A 26,502-nucleotide genomic window follows, 5' to 3' on the forward strand; every position below is an offset into this window, starting at 1 on the left:
CAATAATAATAATAGTAGAATTTGTTGCTAAATCAAGTAACCGAGAGAAAAATTCATGGAAAAAATCCGGGTCATCATTATTTGGGGCATATAAATTACCAATTGTATATACTTTATTAAATATAGTTACCTGGATAATAATATATCGGCCCTCTAAATCTGTTACTATATTATTTAGAGTAAAGAATAAATTCTTATGTATAAGTATAGAGACACCTCTTTGTCTACTATTATAGGAGGCAGAGTAAACTTGACTAAAATTTGTATCAATAAATAATTTTTCTTCTGATTTTTGTAAGTGGGTTTCTTGTAGGAGACAAATATCTGCCTTAAATTTTGAGAGATGGTCTAAAATTTTTATTCTTTTTGCCTGGGAGCGAGCGCCACACACATTCCAGGAGACCAGAACTAATTTCTGCATACAAGCAATATAGACTCAGTCTTATATATACATCTATATAAGCTGCTTATTAATATTAACATATTGTAGGATAGCAAAAGAGTAATTAGGCAATTTATATAATTTATATAAAGAGAGAGATAACAAGTAGATAAGTATAATAGTGAAGAAACGAGGGGGGAAGTGAGTGTGAAGGAAATCTGTGGGGGATTCGACATAACAATACACCAGTAAATAGTGACCTAAGCGAGATTATTATTATTATTATTATTATTATTTTTATTTTTTTAAGAATATATTTTTATATTATTATTATTATTATTATTATATAGCCTATACATGATATGAATTCATATTCTCAGTTTCGTAACCCATTATCCATACATATACATACATATACATACACATATATATACATATATATACATATATACACATATACATACACATAAATATACATACGTCAAATAATCACACAATACTCGGCTCTACCAATTATCAGTTAGAACAGCCAAGGGGTCGAGGTTGGGTTTCGGAATAGCTGGCCGTCGATATATAATTTATCAACGACCATCGAAGTCCGTTTACCCTCCTGTCTATTTTGTTTCATTATATGAAACAGTACTTTTGCCGCTCGTTTATCTCTCTTGGGAATTGATCATTCATCCCGAAAGATGTCCCTTTGAGCTCCTGTCCTTTACTTTTTACTTTTTTTATTTTGTGTTATTTTGTTGTTGTTGTTGTTGATCAGGGGCAGATATAAGTTTTACTTCTTTCTGTCCCTTCTCATTTCTCTTTTTTAAGGAATGAAACAAAATTGAATTGAATTGAATTTGAGGCTTCTTAACACAGTACTTCAAAAGAAGGACCAATCTCAGCAATGTTAACAGAATAAATTTTAAATTGGAAAACAGGTCCGAAGGGGAAAATGATCCCAGAGCAGATTGTGTTCCAGACAGTTTCCACGGTAGACAAAGCGTTTCAAATCTTCACTAACCTTTGTACACAAAGACATGGACAAACATCTATTCATTCCAACTGGCAACAATTTACATTAACTTGAGTATGTGGGAGGGGGCACCCGAACACAAGCCACACTGGAACAGAAACATGCCAATTCCACAGAAGAGAAAGGAGGAGACACATGGAAGATATAGGAGTGTGATATCGACCGAATGAATTACAACCTCTTTTAGACGGAACACTTTCATGTGAGAGTAAGTGAGGTCAACCCCGGCGACAGCACGCACAAAGTGCATAATGACGGGCAAACCATCCACAACAACCTCAGGATGTTTGGCATTGTGGCCAGTTGTTCACAAACCATAGCAACCGCAAGACTATCCCAAGGATATCAACCTCTCGCACAAGTACACGCGCACGCACACACACACACACACACCCACACACACACACACACACACACACACACACACACACACACACACACACACACACACACACACACACACACACACACACAAAAGAAGTTCAAGGTCTCAGAATCCAAATGCACAAGCCTAAAAAAATAAAAAATAAAAAAAAAGTCTGTGTATTCCTGCGCGCGCGTGTGTGTAGGAAAAACCCATGCAGGCCAAATTTAGCTCTCCACTCTCATTAGCCAACTCTCAGTTCATCGCTCTCTCTGCATTGCTGTAAACAATCAGCTGAGGGGGAAAAAACAGTCGAGAATGTTCCAATACGGCAACTATCACCTATAGAATATAAACTGATGGTTCACAGAAGATGCACAGGTGAAGTTAAGAATGAAAGAAAATCTCGCTTTACAGTGTGAAATGCAACCTCACAAACTCAACATTGTACGACAATTTAGTTGCTTAAAAAAGTTCACTCTGTTTGTGAAAGTTTGGTTTTATGACAACTATATAAACAAACTTGAACCCTTAAAACTTAATGAGCAATTGTGGCATAATATAGCACCACAGTGGCATATGAAACACAGCATTTACAAAACATGCTTGTCCTCCATGTTTATGGAATATATTAACCTTTTTTGTTTGTTTGTTTGTATGTTTTAACACAAGGACATGCAAAATGATGCTCATGTTGCTGGTAAATAGTCCTGTTCCTATGTAACTCAGTATGGCATTTAAAATAAATTCCTTGTTGGGCTATGAAGACAATGAATAAACAATTTATCAATTGTTTTGTTTTCTTTTCACATGTCTTACTAGGATGGGAGAACAGCTAATGTTCATTATATATATTACGGATGCATGATAATACTATTTTCAACCGATACCAATAAACAAATAATTTAGAAAGTGCCAATGTCGATAACCGATAAGTAAGCCGATAATTGTTTGCAAAATTAACTTAAATACTGTACAAATATAGTTTCGAGTCCTCCTATAAGTCTATATTGCAAACTTGACTACACATGTACTCTGCAATCTTCCACTCAACACTGTTCCAACTATATTTTGCATTTGCATTTTTAGGGTTTGAACACCCATGTAACTAGCGGCATGAAAACCAAATAAAAAGAGAGGGTGGTGAGGAGAGGATTTTATTGCTATCTCTGCTTCAAAGACAACCAGTAACTCATTTTGATTTTGCCAAAACAAAACGGTCATGTTTTAAAAATGCAACAAAAAACTGAGAGGGTAACATTTTGTGGAGACACAGTAAAGAAAGCCCACACTGGGGACTGCCATGTCACCATGATGCACCGTCTGTCAATATGAGGTCACGCGCATCATGACATCACAAATATGCAACACTACCAATAGAGAGGGGAGGGGTTCGCGGGGGGCCGGGTTCGCGGGGGGGTTGGCGGTCGTCGGGGGGGGGGGGGGGGGGGGGCGGCTTGTTTGAGGGGGGTGGAGGTATGGGTGGGTGGGGGGTTGGGTGTTGGGGGTCGGGGTGTGTTCGGGGGTTTGGGGGCTGGGGGTGGTGGGGCCTGGGTCGTGGCGGGTGGCGGGTTTGGGTGGGGTGCGGGGGAGTCGTGGGGGGATGGGGGCTGGGGACCGGTGGGCGCTGTGGGGGCCCGCTGGGCCTCGTTCTGCGGCCTTGGGCTCGGGGGTGTGGGCCGGGGCTGGGGCGGGGGTGTTCCGGGCGTCTGGGTCGGCTCGCCGACCGGTGTCCGCTCGGGTGGCTTGGGGGTGGCCTTGGTGCTGCCGCGGCCTGGGGATTTCGGGGGGGAGTGCTCGCTTTGCTGGACCGCGGTTGACGGCTTCTTTCTTTGGTGGTGGTCCTTATGCATGCCAGATCCGTCGCACCAGCATCTACTGAAACTCAACAGAAGTAGCCTCTCCCTCCCACAGCCCCTTGAATCAGTGGGTGCTGGTGTCTGTGGTTCTCACTTTGCTCTATCTATCCTTCCCTCCTTCCTCTCTTTAGTTTTTCCTCTGGTCACTTGAGATCTTAATTTATTAGAAGTATGAGGTTTCTGGGGTTGGCATAAGACTCTGGTTTTGTAACCACGTAGGAGGGGTCTTGTTGGTGCTGGACTTCACTTTGATGGATTGGATGTACTGGCTTCTATGGATCTCTCTCTGCCTTATCGATCCTTCCCTCCTTCCTCTCTTTAGTTTTTCCTCTGGTCTCTTGAGATCTCGCCAAATTTGCTGGAATTTAGAGGCTTCCGGGGTTGGCGTAAGACTTTGATTTTGTAATCATGGGGAAGGCAGGAAGTGTTTGGTCGGTGCTGGATTTCACTTTGATTTTCCTTTCTTTTCTCTTTATTTCTTTTTTTTCTGACCTTTTCTCTGGTCTCCTGACCATTTAAACCTCACGACTCTGGCAAGATTCTGAAGTACCTGGTTAAGGCGAAGGGTAATGGGATATTTATAAGGTTTTAGGTGAATGAATGAGTATAAATGTATACGTATTTGCACGCACGCACGCACGCTCACGCACGCAAACGCACGCAAACGCACGCAAACGCACACACGCAAACGCACGCACACATACACAAAAAAAAAAAAAAAAGAGCAATGATGACAAGACGTTGAATCGGTAAGACTACCGAATGAACAATTCTGAGCTCTTTTAAAAAAGAAAAAATAAAAAATAAAAAAATAAAAATAAAAAACTGAGAGGGTAACATTTTGTGGAGACACAGTAAAGAAAGCCCACACTGGGGACTGCCATGTCACCATGATGCACCGTCTGTCAATATGAGGTCACGCGCATCATGACATCACAAATATGCAACACTACCAATAGAGAGGGGAGGGGTTGAAGATTTGGGTACAACTTGAGCCACAAATACAACAGATGGACCAACGTGGCATGGATTTCTTTATTATCTGTTTTATCTGTTTAATGTCAAATTGGTCGATAATTGCCGATAATTATCGGCCACCGATATTACCGTGCATCCCTAATATATATCTTTTTTTGTTTTAATTGTACAGACGAACAATTATGTCATGCATTATCAAACTTCTCAACTGTACTAAAATGTTGCTACAGTATTCGCAGACAGAAATGTACATGATGGACCAAATTGTTCAGATTCATTTTCCATGTCATGTCACTTGCCACTTGTTGCTAGGTGGAATTCATAGGTCCCAATCCTTCCACTGGGCCCTTTTTTTTGTATAGTTTGTAATGCACAACCGAGAGATTGTATTTTTCCATCACTAGCGAGATGCTACAGTGTGAGCACACATTGTCTGCCTGCCCAAGATAAGATACGGTTACTTTGTTGTCTCAGCGAGGGAAATTTATCTTGGCCGCTAAAGTGATTTGCTGCAGCAAGCGACATGATAAAAGTCCGGCACGGACACCTCGGCCCGCCGCATCAAGTGACATCAGGCGCACATCACGTCTATCGGTTTCTGTCACCGATGATTGATGAAAGCGGCGTTTCTCAGCTTGTGTTTTCTCTGGTGTCGGCAGTGAAAGGTTACACCTCGCCCCTCTGCCGTGCCCTCTGCGCGACATTAAGAGGCAGAACGAGCGTGCGTAAGAGGGAGACAGATGGGTTTTCCTCGCAGGATATCCTGTTCTAAGTAGAGCTTCTGGGCCCACTCTGACCTCCTCACCCCTCTTGACCCGTGACCCGCTCATAGTTTATGCTCACATCTTCAACCATTCCTAATCGCCTCAAAGCTCTTCATTTTCTTGCGATTCAGCAATAGCCTTTGCGGTTGCGTCCATTCCATTAGTTTAGTTTATTTTACTGGCCAGTGTGTTTTTCCGCTTTGCCTTTGTCCAAGTTCTCCTTGTTGTCTTCAGTACTATTTTGATCATTTCTAGCTCACAATGAACACAAACTAGTTTTAAAGATAAGGAAATGAAGTTGTGAGCTGCACTCACCTCAAAATCGTGCACTTAAAAATGGATACTTGACTCATTGAGCCATTTTCAACAGTAAAAAGTTAGTATTTTGTTTATAATTGTGGTAGCTTTATTATTTTTCACGTACAATTAGTACCTTTAAAAAGTAATGTTACTACTTGCTGTCGAATAAAGATGACATCACCTGTGCTGAGGAAGTAGGTAACGACCAATCATGTCTCAGTTTGCTGACCAACCCCAGAAAACAGGTGAGCCATGATTGGTCGTTACCTTCTTCCTCAGAACAGGTGATGTTATCTTCAATCGACAACCAGAGGAAAAAAAAAAGTTTTTAAATCTATTCATTGTACATGAAAAATAAGGAAATTATCAAATTAATTCTAGACAATGAGACATGAGTCAAGTATCCCTTTAAGATGCTGATAATTCATAAGTACATTTTTATTAAGTTACAGTATATACTACAGTAAGACTTACTGAGTAAGTGAAACTCTGCATTCTCAATATATCTACTGTCTAATGGTAGGGGTGGGGGAACAAAAAAAAAAGAAGTAAAACACAAATATAATTTGCTATAGTTTTGTTAGTGTGAAAATCATATGTCCCAATCCGCTCACATTTACCACTTCAACTGCCACTTCAATCTGTCCTTTTTTTTCTTTTTCAAGAATATACATGGCAGAATAGCATTTTTAAGTACATCATTAAACTATTATTTTCAGTACACAAAACTCTATTGAAAAATATTCTTATCCTAATGTCCTATGTACATACTGTCCATCCTGTACACCGCCATGTAAACGTAATAACTATTAGTGGCCAACACCTGTCGCAAATGAGCAGTGTAATCAAAAATTCACATCAATAATAAATCTTTTCCCCCCTACACAACTGTATGTAAATACAAAGACTACAAAAATAACGCATAACAAGAGCACTCACCATGCAGCCACACTAGTGTAAACAACGTATTCTGATGGATATTGCATCTGTGGAATATGAATAAAGCAGCAAAATTAACTTTTTTTTTTTTTTTTTTAAATCCATCTCAGGGGGCGACCATTTTGCCACTTTCTGTCAACTGAAAATGGCATCACAGTTGCTCAGTGCTCAGGTAATGACCAATCACGGCTCAGCTCGTCAGAAAACAGGTGAGTTTTTAACACTACATTCATTTTATTTTGTCAACAACGTTTCAATTTTAATTGTAGTTATTACATGAATTCTTGTTAACTACAATAACCTTGCCTCTTTGCTCAAATACTTTCTCACCCTTTATCCAAAACTGTTGAAGGAACAAAAAGTACACAAAAGTCCCAGACGCCCTTTGTCTCTCCCACATCGTCATCTTGTCATCCTCTTTCCCTCTCTCCCAGCCAGCCCTCCCACCCTTTGGTGTTACTGGAATTCATTAAGTGATGAATGGTTGTTTGTGTTTTTTTAAAGCTCAACAGCGCCAACGCCGACCTGCGTGGTCATAGCAGGAGATAACCAAACGTTGGCCATGATTAGGGAAATAATTAGCCAATCATCCTCTGACCTACTAGCTAACCCCGAGGTCAAAGTGACACGAGGTTCGCTGGTTCCCAGGTGGCTTACCATCCGGCAGCTTCGCAAAGTAAGTAATATAGTGGCCATCTTGTATGCAGACAGGTGACACAAACATCCCCACAACACACACACACACATTCCCATCTGTATCCCAAGATGTGTGTGTGCTCACATATGGACAAGTGATAATGATCCCAGTGGACCCAGCACAGAGTTTGCTCAGATAGGCTGCAGCCGAAATGGACACTTCCTGCTTCCTGTGGCTAGAGGAAGTTCTACCATCACTGTCCTCTTATCACTGCTTACAGAGCCAACACACAGGGAGGGAGGAAGAAGAGCGGGAGGATAGTCAAGCAGACTAGATAAAGGAAAATTAGCCAAATAGTGGGATCACATGACTCCCCACGAATGCATGATAAGATGCCAAATGATAATCTAAGGATGGGAAATGTGATGAGGGGACAATATGAAAATGAAATTGGCACTCACTGGAGCCCAGACTTCTGCCACAGTTGAACTGCTAACAAAAGTTTGTCCGTTCCTTTGTTGCTGAAGGAGACATTAGGGATGGGTAAATACTAGGGGTGTGAATTGCCTAGTACCTGACGATTCGATTCGTATCACGATTCACAGGTCATGATTCGATTCGATACCGATTAACCCCGATACGAATTTATAAGTCGATTGTTGCGATTTTTTTCCATTCAAATTTAGAAAATACTAATCAGTAAACTTGTAGAGTGTAAGATTTATATGAAAATGTATTATTTATTTATCTGAAATTTCAGTCTTATAGAGGTTGTAATCTGTTTCATGTTTGAACAGCATTAAAATAAAATATTAAGGCTTAATGTTCCGTTCATATAACATTCTTCCATGCTCAAGGTGTGAATCCTAAAAAAAAAAAAAAAAAAAAAAAAAAAAATCGATTCTGCCGATTATTGAATGGATTCGAGAATCGCGCGATGTAGTATCGCGATATATCGCCGAATCGATTATTTTTTTTTTTTAACACCCCTAGTAAATACCATTTACGTCCTGAGGTAGGGGGAGACAGTTCCATTCTGACTCAAATGCCAAAAATATATATATTTTTTTTAAATATAAGAAAAGAATTGTAATAACATTCTGTTACAAACAAACCAATTAAGAAACAGCAGCCGCCAGCATGGCAGCCACTTTAACATAAAATTGTCTACCTTCTTGGCGTCACTGCAGAGGTTTGCAATTGCGCACAGAGCTTAGTCTGGTTCATGCTGCTTGATAAATATCACACTGCAGCCAAGTCTTTTCATGGGTGATCGTTGCATGGTTGAATCGCCCAAATACCTAACATTTATGTACCTCCTAATTTAAGTATCTGCTGACCTCAGCTTTACGTGCCTTGTGAGCCCACAATAACGTCAGTATTTTTCCATCCTTGGTTGGTCAGAGGAGCAAGCCAAGTTCGACTACCAAGACACATTTGAAGTGATAAATACTGTACTTTTATGAACCCCTTATCATACGAGCAATTTGGCCGAAAATGCTTTTAAAAAAAAAAGTTGCATTCAAAGTAAGTTTGAAGCTGTTCCTGAACCATTTAGAGTATCGGCATAGTTTATAAAAGATTTTTAAGAATGTTTGCCCGCCAGAGACCATCCGAATTTTTTAATCAGCATCTATAAAGTATTATCAATTTATTGAATAAATAATGATTCTGAACCGCTCCAGATACAAACAGCTGCAGATAACAATTATTTTGGTAAATGTTTAATGTGACTATCATTTTGGATTAATAGAGGACTAGGATAAAAAAAAAAAAATACATAGCTGTTGTAATTTCCATTCCCCTTCATTCAAAAACACAGGTACCAAAGGTTCTAGTATGACAGGAAAACGTAGGACATAGTATCAAGTAGACCAGTGGGAAGCCGAGTAATTTGTGTGCAGTAGAAAAGAGGCTGAAGTGATCTAAAAATTGAGTCAGTTTACTGGTGACTGTAAAACTTCTTGATGTTGGATGCTGGCAAACAGACAACAGGTGTCGGCATGAGAGATTCAGGAAGTGCATGATATTTTGGGGGGATCGGAAGGTTTGCAGGTTGCAATCCAAATGTGTGTAGTTGCACCTGATGAAGAGACGATGGTTTCGACAGAGGGAGAGAGTGAGGGAGAGGGGGGACAGATCTTTGGGCCCAGGGTGGGGAAGCTTTGAGCTGGGATGGTCCCAGATGGACACAATCCGCTCCCTCCCTTTATAAACAGCCTCTAGCTTCTCGTCATTTCCCCACATATTTCCCACTTTCTCACTCCCTGTAAACAACAAAAACTCTAAACAACACGTGTCCAAATAACACACAACATTTTTGCTTGGCAGTAACAAATATCAGTTCAAATTAATTGTTTTCTTTTCACTTCTGACATTTTTCAGGACCCCTTTGACCCCTTCTCCCCTCCCCCCACATTGCTCGTCTAATTTCTGCCATTTCCAAAGTAAACACACCACTAAATATCGAGTTGACTCACTTCCACTGTGGGTGGCTGTTTCCAATTTTCTCACCACCTCAGCCTGCCTAATACCTCTGAGAAAACTGGGGGGGGAAAGCAATGTGCACAACAAACAAAAAAAGTGACAAACCAGGCATGCAGTAATACATGTGAGCATGTGGCGACCCGGTATGAAACCGGGCATTCTTCTCCCACTACTTTTGAGTCTCTCAAATAGTCACTGTTTTTCCTTCCTTTCTTTCTCTTTTGGAGAGCGTGGGAGCGCCCTCGGAGTGCTGTGGATAAACCGCAGGGCTCAAAACAACAGGAGGAAGCCGGTAACTTGAGTAACTTTGACCGGGGAGAGAGAGTGGAGAGAGTGTGCGGTGGGGTGGGGTGGGGCGCTGGGTCAGAGGCAAGACCAGAATGGGGGGGCAGAAGACGGGCGAAAGATGCCAAGTGTGAACACAGACGCCTTTCACCAAACAAAGATGTCAGTTGAGCTCCACCAAGTGGAAAACACCAAGTGTTTAGCACCAAGTGACCTGTTGCAATCAAATTGTCTACACCCTAAACACATTCAATGAATCACTGTCCGGTTGCCTTACCAGTGTGCGGTGCGGTCATTCAACATGAAGGTCCTATCAGTCCATATTCTGGTACAGTTCAGTCCAGGGAGCTTTGTGGTGGTGAGAAGGGACACCCAACTGATTGCATCCACACACATATGTACATAATATGCACAGCATCAGTTCTCCCTGGTCAAATGTTGAGAAAGTGAGGGGGCTGCAACAAAAGGCAATAAGAGGGAGGGAGAAATTGAGGGAGAGCGAGAGAATGAGATTAACCCCTCAGAGTGGACTCTCTCTCTCTCTCTCTCTCTCTCTCTCTCTCTCTCTCTCTCTCTCTCTCTCTCCCTCTCTCTCTCTCTCTCTCTCTCTCTCTCTCTCTCTCTCTCTCTCTCTCTCTCTCTCTCTCTCCTCTCTCTCTCTCTCTCTCTCTCTCTCTCTCTCTCTCTCTCTCTCTCTCTCTCTCTCTCTCTCTCACACACACACACACACACACACACACACACACACACACACACACACACAGACAGTCCTTGTGATTCTCTCAAGTCCCAAAAGGGAGGGAAGGAGTTGAGTCAAGCCGAGACCATGTGTGTCTGACTGGCATGTGTGTTAAGGTAGGACAACACAGCAGGAGAAAAAAAAAAAAAGCACAATAGAAGGAAACACTGTACAGGAGTCCTCGAGTTACGTCGGAGTTCGGTTCCTTAAGTTGAAGTCCTTCGGACTTAAGTTGAATTTCCCCATTCAAATCAATATTTACATCAAAATAATTCATCTAAATATATTAACATAAAAAATAAAATGCTGTACTTACCATTACTGCTTAGAGGTGGATGGTAAAGAAGTGGGGAGGCTGATATGAAAAAAAAAAAAAAAAGTGCACACGCGCTAGCACTAGCTAAGGGCTAAATAGCGGACGAGGGGGAAAAACACTGCGGGCTATATGGCGGACGCGGCCAAAATGGCGTAACCGTTGTAAAGTCGAAACGCCTCTTAGGTTGAGTGCGCCTTAACTCCAGGACTCCCTGTATAGAACAGGGATCTCAAACCAGTGGTCTGGGGGCCATTGCCCCCATGTTTAATGTTAGTACGGGCCCCTCTTTCGTTTCCCTGTCTTTTTTTTCCCATTCACTAGCTGCATTTATTTCCATTAAAATTTTTCGCAAAAATAAAAGTGACATTGTACTATTTCAATAAAGTACAATTTTGGCTTGTCGGTGTTTGCATTGAAGTGTGTTTTGGGGGTCCAGTGTTTCCATTACCAGCTTGCTTTTGTGCAACTTTTTGCGCAAACCTGAGGGTAATGGAAACATACCTATTTTTCAGCCACCATAACTCAGGCTCATTGACACCTTTGCGAAACGTAATTCTGAAGTGACACCAAGTTGAAGGGAAAGATATCCTGTCACACAGTCCCTATCTGTCATTTTTAAATCCTGCCGTGAAGAGAAAAGTTGATGATGTGAACAGCCAATTAAAAAAACAACAACAATAACAATAACAAAAAAAACTGGCGACAGAATGTTTTTTGTTAGGCAGGGTCACCCTGACATGTCTTGAAATGCACAAAGAAAGTTGTGGCACTCAAGAAATTAGACTTCATTACTCAATTTGACATTCTGCGGAGGACGCAAAGTAGCATGGAGATGACAGAAAGAGCCGGGTCACCAATCTGAACATTATTATTATTTTCTGAAGATCTGTTAATGTCCTAAACATTTGTCAATAAAGATTCAGGAGATTGTACACCAAGCATACCCAGATTGTACACCAAGCACACCCAGACTAAGTTTGAGAGTAAATATGATGCCACTATGCAAAATATACTAAATAATAAAAAAACATTTCCAGCATGATTGTGTACCAATAAATACTGCAACAAGAGTTTCAAGTGAATGAATACAAACATTCTTCTGCATTGCAAATGTTGATGAATGCGCAGAATCGCAGACACTTGAAAATCTTCAAGTGAAAGCTTTTATGACTGCAAAGCTGGGACAAAGTCTTGATTTAATCCCATTAATATTTCTGATACTTGTGTCAATAAAAACAACAGTGAAAGGCTATTGACTTTTTAAGACCTATAAGAAATTCCTGTCATATTCATTTGTGCACACATTCCCAGCACAACCCGTCAGCCACGGCTCCCACGCAAGTCTAACACCACCACCAACACACGCACACACGCATTCTCTCCAGCATTAATCGTATCTAGTGATAGGGGCAGCTTCCCCGAGCGGTCGCTGGCTCCCTGCGATCCACCTCACAATGGTCCAGTATTGTAAGCCTGCTCTGATTACACACACAAGGAACTGCATTACTCCCGGCTAACTCAATTTCCTTCCCTCTGGGTCAACTTTGTTGTGTTTGTGTCAGGGGGTGAGGGTGTAGGATGCAGGACCCAAACACATGGGATGCAGTCAAAAGAAAGGGAATTTAAGAAAAAAGGCAAACATGGTACTTTGTCAAGGTCAAGAACAAACAAAAGGAACGAGGGTAACATGGCATGGCATGGCATGGCATGGCATGGCATAACAACGGCAGCAACATGGGAGTGACAACGACAATGGCTGAAAGAAAGCAGGGAACTAAATACACAAGGTAACGAGACAACAAGAGACACCTGAGCAAGACACAAGAAGCTTGGGGTGCTGATTGGGCAACACACTGGAAGACACACTCAAGGGAAGTCGTGAAGTGCAGGTGAGAAGACCAGAGGAAAGATCAAACGAAAGAAAGATGAAGCAAAGTGAAATACAGCACCAACCAGACACCACCTGCCACCCACACGGTTACAAAACCAGAATCTTTCACCAATTCCAGAAACTTCTAAATTCCAACAGATTAGGGAGATATCAAGAGACAAGAGGAAAAACTAAAGGAAAGAAGGAAGGAAGGAAGGCTAGATGAAGCAGAGAGAGATCCATAGACACCGGCCTTCACTGATTCAGCAACCAATGGGAGGGAGAAGCAAATTCTGTTTGAATTTCAGTAGATGCTGGTGTGGTGGATCTGGCATGCGTAAGAACCTCCACCAAAGTGGGGAGCCGTTGCCCCAGGTCCGACAAGGAAAGCGACATACTCATTTTTCCATTTATTAATCGATAACCTGCAAACTAGTATTTTTCTATTAATAAACAAATAATACTATGCACCGACTTGTGCCCTCCATTCACTTAACGTGATCCATAAGTTTTTTTTTGTTTTTTTTTGTTTTTTTTTGCTGCAGCGAATCAAAATGTTGACGCATGCAGATCATGATGTATTTCTATGACAACAGCTCTAAGGCAACAAACTAGTTGGGTGTGAATATGCACTGCTAAGTTGCATCGACACTGACATGATTATTAGATTTAAATTCCACAAGGTTAACGCAATTCCTAAATACCAAAAATTGCTATAATGATTTACTATGACCGCCCCCCACCCCCCCGTTTTACTGTTCTCGACGGAGACATCCAAATTATCCAAAGACAATTATGTATGAGTATGAAAAGTCAGAATGTGGGGCGGAGGTGCAAAATGCAGCGCCACATTAGTTTTGTGTGATGAAAATAAAATCAAACTCTGTCATGGGAACTTTCAAATAGTTTGCAGGCCTGCTTGCTTCTGGCACGTCCCATGAGAACACAGACGATAGCAATATGTCATACTGGGTGGGTCTCACAGTGCAAGACAGCAGATTCTCATTTGGATGCCCAGGCTGCATTATTACCATAAACCCCCCTTGCTTTAATTTCCAGCAAGATGTTCGCCTTGCGCACTTTCACAATGGGTCTGTGTAATAAAGTTTGTTTATCAGATGTGTTTAGCACATCTGAGTCTCATTGTGGCAAAATATAACAATGAAGACACACACACACGCAATCCAGATGCGTCCTCTCAACTAGTTTCAGCTATTAAAAGAACTTGCGCTCACAGACACACATTTAAATCATCACACTTTTTTTTTCTTTTTCTTTTTTTAAGTGGCTGACTGACTGAACTCCCGCTCACACTTACTGTCTCTCACTGACACATGGAAAGATGTCATGCTTGTACACAATGATTAGTGTGCGTGGATGATTTGTTGTATGTTTCCACGTCTCCTCCTCTGTTTTGGTTACCAACCTCATCTGCTCAGCCTCACTAATCAGGCCTGCTGGCAGGAAAACACAGAGACCTAAACATCAGGTCTTAACGATTCACTCGGAACAATACCGACCCCTCGTACAATTGTCAGACAGATAGATGGTGGGTTTATCCTGCTACAAGTTTTCATAAGTCATAGTTTGAACTTTTGTTACGCAGTGTTCAAAAAGCTGCAATCCATTTTTCTTTTTTTTAAATTGATTCAGGGTTTTTGAAGCTAGATGGCACTTCTTAATATTCTCATCTTTAGCTGGCACATACTAAAAAAAAATTGTGACTGTATTTCCAGCTTGGAAACACAAATTTCTCTCCTTCTGCTAATATTATATCAGGGGTGTCCAAACTTTTTCATTTGAGGGCCACATACAGAAAGTCAGAAGGATGCAAGAGCCACATAATGTTATGAAGAGAAATTGTGTTTAATTCAAAAAAATTGTACAAATAATTTATTTGTGCTTTTGCATATTTAGAAAAATGCTACAGTATATAAACCAATTTATTTGTAATATGGCAGTAGGGTCATTATAGTTTTGGAATTTTTCTTTTTAGTTAGTTTTTATTAGTTTTCAGGGTGGTTCTGTTAGTTTTTATTATTTTAGTTCTTTAAAAAAAAAATGCTTAGTTTTAGTTTGTTAGTTTCAGTTGTGAGTATTATTTATTTATTTATTTTTTTTATTTTTTATTTTTATTAATGTGTATTACTTGTGTGCAATATTTAAAAAAAACACCAGGGGCTCAATGTCATCTAAAGGTGCTTTTCTTTTGGCTGCTGCTAGATGACGTCACTTCTGTGTGATATACTTTCAAACGTCATTATTCTGGTTTATATCAAAATAAATTACTAAAAATCATATTTAAAATCATCATATTTAAAATCATCCCCAAAGGCTCATACATTAAATTAATTATCAAAGACTCAAACGAAGGACGTTTGCTATAATTATAATTAGTTTTAGTTAGTTTTGTAAACATAAAATGTAGTTTCAGTTAGTTTTCGTTTTTTAAAAAGCCTTTTTTTATTATTTTTATTTTATTTTGTTAATTAAATTGTTTTTTTTATTTTAGTTTTAGTTATTTCGTTAGTTTTAGTTAACTAAAATAACCTTTAATGGCACCTGTTTTTCGACATTTCTTACTTTGACCATCTCCAAACATTTTTGTTTTTGTTAATTTATTTTAACTGAGTCAAATGCCATTTTTAGCATATGCCGCGGGACACTGAAAAACGGACTGAAAAATGGCCGTAAATGGCCCCCGGGCCGTAGTTTGGACACCACTGGGTTTATGTGGTATGCTATAGACATATGGGTTGTTCATCGTGCTGAAAACCTGACAGGCTGTACATGATGTTACTCACCGAGACACAAATAGGATGTTAAAGGCTCACACAATGTTTCAGTTTATGCTGTAAATACAAGTTCCATAATGTACAAAATAATGTTTGTTGAGAGTCTAATAAAGGATTAGTTTATTCTGTAATCTGACCTAACCATAACAGTGTTGAGATGTGTTAAGTATAGTATTTTGCTGTTTCTTTTACTACTGTAGCATTCCTACCATGTAATTACTGTATTTGTAGATTTTCTAGTGCTGCAAAAGGTTTGATAACAGGCATCGAAATTATGCCTTAACACTCATTTTGATGGAAAACTATCTAAAAACATGATCTAGAGATTTCTGTATGATTTTGTTTTTATTTATTATTGATATAAAACTTTAATGAACATTGCTAAAATTATTAGAATATCCAAATCTGCTATGCTCATCTTTCTTCACTGTTACCATCACCCACCCCTCTTTCTTTTTCTCTGTCCAGTAAAAGCAGATGGACATTGGATCAAAGTTCCGTTGGGGTCTCCAGCCGTGTAAGGTGAGTGGTCCACAGACTTCTTCTATACAAACATCGGAAAATGTGAACTATAGTTTGCTGTTATTAACGCATCCTCTATATGGAATCCAACCACACTGTTACCGGCAAATATTTGTCAAGTACGTTTTTCAATGGGCTTAGTGGAAGATAGTCATTAGCCTACAGTGCTGGGTGATACTAACAGATCCACAGGTGCTTCTACTCAACCGGCAGGTAAACACAAGAGATAAACCAGATTAGTATCTGTGGTTAAAGCAAATCTGTGGCACGGTGTTTACTTTCTGGACCTTTATTTGACACTTCTGCTCATTACATATACTCACTTTGTTTTGTGATCAAACTGCTCCAAATGATAATGTAGTTTAGAGGTTTTTGGGAAGATAAAGGATTAAATATAATTCCTACTTTTGTAATAATGTTATTCATCCCAAATATGCAAAATGACCCACCCTCCCTCCCTGTCACATTGTTATATTGCTTTTTTGTATATTATTTTGTGAAATTGCAACAAGGTAGTGGTGGTATTAAGGAGTAGATTAGGTCACTTTTAGCCCCCACTGAAGGCGCAGGTCTGAAATACATATGTTACATTTAAGTTAATAAGCATTAGAGACTGAGGTACAGATATGTAGAGTACAGTGGCGTACATACATAACAAGCTATTAATGCAGTGCATGCCCTTGCCCTTCAAAATAAAATCATTGAAAATATTTATTTGTTACTGTACTCTAAAATACAATACCGTAGTTCTACTGTATTGGTCTTAAATTCCTGAATATTTTGTCCTGTTTTCCTCACGGGGAGTGGAGAATCCGACAGCTTGTTTTGTGCATGCACAATGAGAAATCAAGTTGTTTTGGTTCTGAGAAACATTGGGGCATATTCACTAAGAATGCGCTGCGTCAGGTAATAGCGCGAAATATTGCACCACAACTGCACCCGCAGTCTGCGCCCAGTTACCCACCAATAGGTCGCTTGCACATCGTAATGCATCATGGGAATTTTTTCTTCGGGCGCCATATTGGGTGTCCGCCGGTTCACAAGGTACACTCGCGAGTTACACGATAGAGCTTATCAACCTGATGTCATTTTCGCAGTATTTTCACGATTTACCGGAAGATCAAAAACAACGATACAGGCAGAAGGTGTCTCTGTGTGGCGGGATTGATCCTAATTACGTCCTGACCAAGGGTGATTTTTTTTTTGATGGAGAAAGCTTGCTGGCCAAATGTGACATCTCTGGACATCTTTCACTACCTCGTGTTGACAACATGCTCCATAACACGCCAACAAATCCCTGGAGGCTTACAATTATTTTGTAAGCGGGTGGATACAGAGTGTAAACTTTAACATCGCATCAGAAGAAACGGTTGCTGTTGCACGTAAGTAAACCACATGGTGTTGGTAATTCTGCACACAAAAATGTTGATTTGTTCTCAGGCTTCCTGTTATTGTGTTTACATGCACAGCTAGGTTTACCTGATGTGGTTTTTCTAATCATTTTATAACAGGCAAATATGGCAGAGCGTATAAGAATAAAAAGTAACTATGCACAGCCTCCCCGTGGCTTAATTAAATTTAATGCTACCCTTTCACTAGTTACATGTTAATCAACTTATTCTAAATGGTTAAGGTTAACCACTCTCAGAGGACGTATTTTTAGTTTCAGTTTCCAGTACAATAAAACGTGTTCATGGTAACTACTGAGCATACTGACAGCTTTTCTTATGATCTCACGGTTAAGGAGGCTGTCACAACACCCAATTTCTGTCTGGTGCCGGATGGCAACAATTCCCATCACTTGTCACGACAACACCAATAGTATTACCAGGTATGTATGGCTTTACTTTTTGTAGTTTCTTATTTAATTCTATGTTTCATATTTTCATTACAATGTTTGTAATATTTTCAGATTCAGGCACAGATGAGTTTAACTGGACGGACTTCTGCGACTTTGTGGTGTGGACAAAGTGTGATTGAGCGAGTCCACCCAGATCGCTCGTTTTGGCCAGAGTTTTTTTTTTCCCCCCAAAGTCCCCTCCTTACCTGAACTGCTCGGGAGAGCATTTACTAGATCAGCAGTGGACTTCCAGTGTTCCTGCTCAGCCGCTGTCACCTACCACTTGCTCATGTACTTCAAAGATGCGGAATAAAGTAGTTTTTTGTGCTGCAGCAGATTGTAAAATCAAATGATATCACTTGAAGTGTGCCAATCTAGACTGCCAAAAGGACAGTAGTTTTGTGACAAGTGTGAAACAAGGATTATTGGGAAAACTGTAACACAGTACTGGTACTTGTCTTACATTAAACAAATTTAAAAGAGAGCAACTTTTTCCTCTGTACATAGTATAATGAAAGTCATTGCGTACCCCATCAACATTACATCATACCGTCATCTCAGGATGGTAGGCACCTGTGCTAAAATAAACTACATTAATTAACAGTTCAATTTTATCCCTGAAATTACTACATCTAATCATTATTCACTTCATTTTTTTGTGCTTTTAGAAATAATAGAGATTTATGCCATTACTTTAAGAGGGACCATATTGCACATTGAGTCAAATCCTGTCATTTGTATTATGTACAGCTTTGTAAACAAACCCAACAATAGAATTTGTATAATCGCTGCCTTTATTAGCTCCAAACAAACAGTCGCATGTTGTCCTCCTCCAATGCTTTGATGCTCGTCTTCGTTTCCATCATGTCATTGGCAATCAAGTCGGTGTGGCATGAGATCCCTAAAGAAATAATAATAAAAAAAGATCACAAAAAAATACGGTACCAGTAATAGGTTTAATATAGTACAGTAGTATAGTTTTTTGTCAGTGTAAAAGAAATGTACACATTTTGTTGCATTTTTTAATGTATGAACATTGCTACAGGCAAATACTTATTTCTATAAACACTTCCAAATGTCTCTAAAATATAAGGTGCATGTACACACACAAACAAACACATACATTCACTCATGCATACAATATATCATGTAATGAATTCTGAGTGGCATACCAGAGTCAATGATGTCAGCAGTACTTGAGGGTACAGGTTACTGGAGCCATCTGGCTGCATAACTGCAACAATCTCTGCCACTTCAAGTCGCCTTTTCTTTGCTTGTCTCTCCTGTGCACGTTCATATCTTGGCACCGACTGGGCTGAGACATAGATGTAACTTGGGACCCAACTTTAATGTTGGAGCTCAGTCGGGATGATTGGACAGAAAAACGGGCGCAGGGCGACCTGTTAAAATAAACAAATATATAAACAAATAAAATATGGAAAGACTGGTTATTTTACCGCAGTAGGGTGGCCGTGAATAAGTTCTTTAGCATGATGTGTAGGCTACCGAATAAGTTCTTTAGCATGATGTGTAGGCTACCGGGGGTCTGTTTACTTGCATCACCCCCTTCTGTCTCTTTTTTCCAAGTTTACATTTTGCCACCAAAAAACATGTTATCGGCATTAAGAGCCCAAGACTAATCAATCCAATTTCAGCAGTAAACACTTTGCACTGGCACTACTTGGGTGAAAATGTTCGATGTTAGCTTTCGGCTAACGTCCGCTAGCCAGCTTGTACTACCGAACTTGCTTGCTCATGAATCCAAAACATAAGCAACTTGCCCATATATGGGCGGTCGAAACGTTATTAATCCTCATGCATTAAATAAAGGTAAACAAGCTTACCGCTCACAAAGTGATGGCTGCACACACGAGCCCAAAGTAACGACTTCCCTCCGGAGTCCGCACTCCTCTGTCTCCAGGCCCTGGTTCCTAATTATTTTCGGAATTCGGCAGAAAGGCCGACCATTTTCCCCCTGGGCTTTGTTCGAACAGCCAACGATGCAGCAACAATGTACCATTTTAAACGCAGAAAACAAACGTGATAGATACGTGTTAGACCGAATCGCTACGTAAATGGAGGCCACCCAGCATGGCGACTACGAGAAATCCGAGGCGGAAGTGACGACACGTGCAAGCGACCTATTCACTAAGGATATTGCTCTAATCATATACCGGCGCAAACACGCCCACAAAACTGACAGCTTGGAGCAAATGTGCACCTGATTTACCACACATGGCAATGGATTTGCGCCAAGGACATGGTTGTTGTAGTAACAGTTGCGAGAAAGATGACATCATCAGAAAGCGAGGTTGGACCGAGAGTAAGCGTTTATAGCGGCATTAAACTGTACAGAGCAGAGAGGACGACGACGACGTCATTCATTCAGAAAGTACAAATTATTGGTGCGATCGTATTTTAAAAATATGTTTTCAGAGGTTGGCGTGGGCGTACAGTATGCATCTGGCACGTAAAAATGATCGTAAAATGCCTCCCCAGATAGCAAAAGATGTTTATTCAACGTTGAATTAGGGTTAAAATGGATGATTTTTGGTTACGGTTGAAGATTGATTGGTCAATCAACATTGATTCAACAGCATTATGTTAACATTGAAGTTTGTGTTTAAAAGATAACATTGAATCAACGTTGTATTTTGGTTAAATTAAAACGTTTGAAAGGTCAATGTTTAATTAACGTTGAATCTATGTTTGCCCTTCTTGTTTTTTTTTTCCCTTCAGCTGAGAAATTGACTAGGAGAGGGGGAGGGGAAGTATTTTGGGGACAGGTTGGTGGGTGGGGGGTGTTAGAGTCTTTAAACATTTATAATAAATATAAAACATAAAGCTAACTACTTTGCGGATTTCATTTATTGCGGGTATTTTTTGGTACCTAACCCCAGCGGAAAACGAGGGAACACTGTATTTGCAAAACTTGTAAATTATTTGAATGTACTCGAAACACCTGGCATTTCCACCAAATAAACTGTACACGTTAGAGTTTCTAGTTTGTGCATTTCAGCCCAGTCATCAAAAATATGTGCCCACATCCGGCATAAGTCCGGCACAGGTGGCATTCAGTCGACACTGGCATAAGGCATGTGGGCCGAACATGGCCCAGGAGCAGCAAAGGTGGCACTGGCTTGACTCTGGCAAACAGGATGTGGGCCAGTTGCTGTGTGACGCATCTGGCCCAGCTATCAATTTACAACTCTGGGCCACATATGTATTGCCAGTCTTGTCCCACTCTTAAATGCAGTTTCAGATTTATTTATTTTTTCTACACACATTTTTTTACACATACTTATTTGCATAACAGATGTTAAGAAGAATTTTAATACATCATCACACAGACATTTCAATATGTTTCTGGTCAAACAATCAAAGTTTGTGTGTGAATTCTGTGAACGAACTTTCATGAAGCTTCCAGAGAGAAGTTCTTCGAACGTGCGTTCACCATTTCTTTGTAGCGATTCAAGGGTAAGTATTTAATTTTCCTATGTTTTACATTTGATATTTTATGGCTTCATATTGACACAATTACTGAATTGACTTCACAGACATTGGTGTGTGCGTGCGTGCGTGTGTGGTTATCTAAATTTTCCCGTTAATAGTTTCAATGCCATAATATTTAGTTAGGTGAACTCACTGGCTGATCAGAGAAAATCTCATTTTATCTGATCAGTTTTGTTTCAACCTGCAACGCATAAACTTTAAGTCTAACAATTCTAAAATAAAAACAACTATGAATATTCATATGAAAGAGATAATTATTTACATTTAGTGGAAATCTGATTCAGAGGTAAAGCTTTTAGGGGGCAATATTGTAATGAAGCTATTTTATTGAGACGCAACTCTGCGAGTATTATCATATAAAAAGGTACCAAATTATCACTAGCACCAAATATTACATTGTTCTGGGATAATATTCAGCTTGTATTGTAAAATATGCAGAGCTTGAATTATGTATTTTTTATAGTGCTGTGTGATATGTACATTGTGTGCATAATATTATATTAAAAAAATACAAAAGAGGAATGACTTATGCGTTACACACATTTCCCAGGTTATGTTTTAAAAATCTATTATATATCTCATACAATTTTAATTTCATCGAGTTGATTTAAATATCTACTGTACTTTCTAACGTTATTGGATCGCTGTTCCACAGTACGCCACTAGATGGCGGGACATGCTACTAACCAGACTGACACACACAGTCATACACAGCGTAGAAGAAGAAGAATTTCAAATTGCCGACAGCCGTGCTAAGAGCGGGAATCCAAACGTCGACGTTCTGTGTTTCAGGTCGGTAAAAGTTACATTAAATAAAACAAATATGTATCACCATGTCCATTGTCAGTTGGGTCGCTAAGCATATTGGTCTTTAGAGGTGGTTTTAGTGAAGAAATTGTTTCGAATGATCCTAAACGTTGAAGCTAAGTTGCTAATTCCGACGGCCTCTTAACAATGAGAGTTACTACAAGCCTATCTGTGTGCTATGTTGCTGATATGCTAGTAAGCTAACGAACTACACTGAAGCGCTACAGGAGCGTTTACATGAAGAATGTATCTTTTTTCAGTCGTTTTTAACAGGCTGGTTTAACAGTTGAAGATAGAACATTGAATAGCGTTTTCTTTTAGGTTTAGTTTTTAAAGTAAATTAAGTCCACTTGTATAGTAATGTAAGGTTTATCTGTAATTTGTTTAACTTCTGTATATAACTTAATTCATCACGAAATCTAGTCGAATCATGCTTCAGGATATTTATTTGTTGAGGGAAGTAAAAGTATTTTTTTTAGTAATTACTAATTATTGAGCCTATAATGAACACATTTTTTTCACACTGTAATAAAACAAAGGTGTAAATGTTGTACTTTGTTGCTTTTAATATCATTTGTTGTCTGTTGATGTACAGGTTACTTGTGCTGTTTTGACGAGTCACATGGCGTACAGGTGGTGCCAGCATCTTCGAAACCAGATGGCTAATTAGTAATTTACTACTTATTCAAACTAAGAAGGCATGTTGTACCTTGGCCAGAGCTTGGTGAACCTCTTTGGTAAGTAAACAAGTGAACAAACACTCAAAATATTCATTTCTAAGAATCTGAAGAAAGCTTAGGTGAACTACCTTTCACCACATCCAAATGTTGAAATTAGTGACAGAGAATATAACTTGGCACAGGTTTAATGGGGAAGGAGAACATGCAGAGGTCTGTCTTACCTATAAGGAGGAAGAGGGCAAAGTGCAAATTTTTTTAAGGTAATGTTGGTATGTTTTCAGAATTCATAATATAAGATAACATAATAATTAATAGAATATCGGTTGTGCTCAGGTTTCAGGCTCTGAGTGTTTCTTCAAAATGTTCTGTCCACAAAATCCATTCTGAGGAGTAGCGCAAGACAGGTAAATGATTCTGCGCACTGTACTACATGATTGTGATGATTTTATTGCGGTAACACATTGCTGACTTGTACAGTAAGTTTGAAACTTACATGCTGTGTTGTTGATATTGTTTAGGTGCACAACTCACTTTTTCAAGACTACAAACACAATTACAGCTCTACAACAGGTACCTAGACCCATTGTTAATTTAAGTTGTGAGTAATAATAACTACTATGATTATGAAAGAACACAATCACATTGTGAAAAAAAATGTTGAACAGGGTCTTCTGTTTGTTTCAGGCAACCCTTTTTGCGGTGCTTGGGGACCAACCGGAAGAAAGGGAAATACTGTATTCGTAGTTGGTAAGTTTTTCAAAGGTCACTGTTGTAGAACCAAATCATCATAAATCTTAGCACACTTTTTTTTATTTTATTTTAATTTTTTTTACCAATTTGTAAGGCATAATTATGGAGGACCAAAACTGCCAAAATTCAAAATAAATAAATGACTAAATAAATAAATAAATAAATTACTAAAAGTGAAAGTAAAAACGGATGAAAAATATACAATTCAAAAATGAAATACAAATGTATTATTTTTATTTTCAGTTTTAGTCATTTAGTTATTTAGTTAGTCATCTGGGGGGTGGAGAGGGGGTGATGTATATGAATATTGCAAAATTTAGTAAAGGTTATGTAATTTACTTAAAAGTAAAATCTTCAGGCATCGGGAGAATTCTATCAACAAAAGTTGAGTGCAAAAATTAAATTAATAATAATAATAATGTCGTCTCTCATAGATTAATCACCTGGCTGTCGTTGAAGGCACCAATTCGGACAACCTAATCAGACGGATGATGGCAACTGTGATGACAAATGCCCTGGGCTGTTAAATGAATACAACTGGGCAGGGAAGCAAGACAAGTGTTGCATTGGCAAGAAGGCATTCAAGGAGACAGTGATGCAAGACTGTATGTTTGGTGAGTTATCGCCTATGTAAACTACTTATTACAAGACAGAGTTGTTTTTGAGCAGAATGTTCTGAGCTGCTTTCTTTTGTTGTGTAAAATCACTCCACCTGGGGTATGGAGTCAGAATCCTTCCAATACCGAAAACTCGTAATAAGGGTTTGACTCTCCGAAAACATTTTTGTATAACTGAAAAATTGTTTTGAATTGTCCAAAAATATTTTTGAATGACTGAAAATTCCCAGAAAATGCTTTAAAAAAAAAAAAACACTAAGAAAAGACACATTTTAAAAGTGCGGCTCCACATAGACATTATTTATCTATTAATTTGAGAATGGTCAATTCCGAAATCAATGAAAAGAAAAAAAAAAAACATCATTGATACTTCACAAAAACAGCAATTAGTATATGTATCTTTGTCTTTTCATTAATATATTGCAGTCAAGATGGACTCCATCAGGCCAGGGCTCTACACTAACTTTTCCACTACTAGCACTGGTGCGAGTAACATTTTTGGTTGCTCGCACAGCACAGGATTTAGTCGCACCATTATTTGTGGAGGTGCAGCATGACCTGGCTTAGGCATACGCAACTCGATATATTTGCAAAATATTTTATTGGAACACGAGGTTTGCCTGCAACAGCAGTGGCTATCAAAACAAGTCAATCATTTCTAATAAATTATGTCAACATTATTTTCTTTAGCTCAGTAAAAATCAGTATTTTTTTTTTCTTCACCGCTACTCCCCTTACCTTTTCATCTTTATGCTGTCCTCGCTCCGAAGCTTCTAAATTTCACCAGCTAGACAGCGAGTTAACGACGTTCCAAATAACCAGACTTCATTTTCCTTTTGTGCTATTAATTTGAACAATGGCCTCTGACCATTACCCTCTTTAAGTCGTAGTAAAACTAGAAAATAAAATAAACAATGTACCTAACTATACACGACACACTTTCATGCTAGTAGCTAGTTACATTGCACATTCAACATTCTGTAATTGTCCTAATTTACTCATTCACTCCCAAAAACGTATACGTTTTTTAGGTTTTTGTTTGCTAGAGTTTTTGTATGAAGGCTTTGATGCAGTTTCTGACTTGAAGTGGAAGCTTAAAGCGATAGTAGTTATTACAAAAAAAAAAAAAAAAGTGTGCTTCATCCGTTTCATGAATGAAACTTTTTTTTGTAATAACTACCATCGCTTTAAGCTTCCACTTCAGGTCAGAAACTGCATCAAAGCCTTCATACAAAAACTCTAGCAAACAAAAACCTAAAAAACGTATAAATACGTCTTTGGGAGTGAATGAGTTAACTAAAATAAATCTACAGTGGTTTTTATATTGACATCGCATGTATTTACCAACATTGTCAAATTCAACAAAAAAGTGTTACTTAATACTTACTGATAGTTACTGTAACAACAGAACAGCTTTTTTTCTAAAACAATAAATTGTATTGGATACTAACTCTCTTCTCTTTTGTAATCTTGTCTTTCAGTTGCTGCTCGACAGCTTGACCGTACACTGACTCAGCAGGACTTTGGTGTTACTGTCAAGCATTGGCTGCGTTTTGCTCATGAGCGTAACGGTGGCATCCCAAGCAATGCTAGTGCCTTGGACGCAACTGCGAACGCAAGTCAAAATTTAGTGTGTCTTTTTATGGACTGACGTACAGTCAAAGTGAAATGGTTACCGCTTTATACACTGATGTTCCTACAGTTCATTTCATGTTTATTTCATTCCTTTGTCAAGAAAAAGAATAATACAATAAAAACAAACATTATTTGAGGCAGAAGCCAAACGGGTGTTATTTTCTTTGCCTCCATTCTCCCCAGAATTCAGTTACAAAGTACTGTGTTTTGATTTCTAATAAATGTTTGAATATTAAACATATTTTCTGTCCTAAGATTTTCATACATATGGGGAAGTATGGTTAAGGAAATCAACAAGCTAATAATACATCCAAGTAAGTTGTAAGACATCTGCAGAAACACTAGGTGAAAAACATACGGTAACTTTTTTTTTTCTAGTGGACTAACCCAATATTT

General features: G+C 39.1%; 1 protein-coding gene and 3 long non-coding RNA genes across 6 annotated transcripts in view; 2 read left to right on the plus strand and 2 right to left on the minus strand.

The window, feature by feature from the left end:
* Positions 1-10,515, minus strand: part of hdac7a (histone deacetylase 7a) — an 86,654-nt gene extending 76,139 nt beyond the window's left edge. Inside the window, exon 1 of the mRNA XM_077514989.1 lies at positions 10,300-10,515. The gene's annotated coding sequence lies outside the window, so the exon portion shown is untranslated. The remainder of the gene's footprint in view (positions 1-10,299) is intronic.
* A 6,804-nt stretch (positions 10,516-17,319) lies between these two features.
* Positions 17,320-18,436, plus strand: LOC144014761 (uncharacterized). 2 transcript variants are annotated; one of them, XR_013282561.1, is made up of 3 exons: positions 17,320-17,646; positions 18,009-18,095; positions 18,177-18,436. It is a non-coding gene; the product is annotated as an uncharacterized LOC144014761 (long non-coding RNA). The 2 variants fall into 2 exon arrangements; XR_013282560.1 differs by having other exon boundaries at positions 17,320-18,095.
* On the minus strand, positions 17,850-20,251 carry LOC144014760 (uncharacterized). The gene is made up of 3 exons (XR_013282559.1): positions 19,949-20,251; positions 19,277-19,504; positions 17,850-19,005 (listed from the first exon to the last, which is right to left on the minus strand). It is a non-coding gene; the product is annotated as an uncharacterized LOC144014760 (long non-coding RNA).
* A 1,716-nt stretch (positions 20,252-21,967) lies between these two features.
* LOC144014758 (uncharacterized) lies at positions 21,968-26,255 on the plus strand. Of its 2 annotated transcripts, XR_013282558.1 has the most exons (8): positions 21,968-22,409; positions 23,020-23,161; positions 23,287-23,364; positions 23,438-23,508; positions 23,623-23,674; positions 23,789-23,851; positions 24,289-24,468; positions 25,953-26,255. It is a non-coding gene; the product is annotated as an uncharacterized LOC144014758 (long non-coding RNA). The 2 variants fall into 2 exon arrangements; XR_013282557.1 differs by having other exon boundaries at positions 21,975-23,161.
* Positions 26,256-26,502: the final 247 nt, after the last annotated feature.

Source organism: Festucalex cinctus, chromosome 2, assembly GCF_051991245.1.
Source record: "Festucalex cinctus isolate MCC-2025b chromosome 2, RoL_Fcin_1.0, whole genome shotgun sequence".
Classification (NCBI taxonomy): Eukaryota; Metazoa; Chordata; class Actinopteri; order Syngnathiformes; family Syngnathidae; genus Festucalex; species Festucalex cinctus.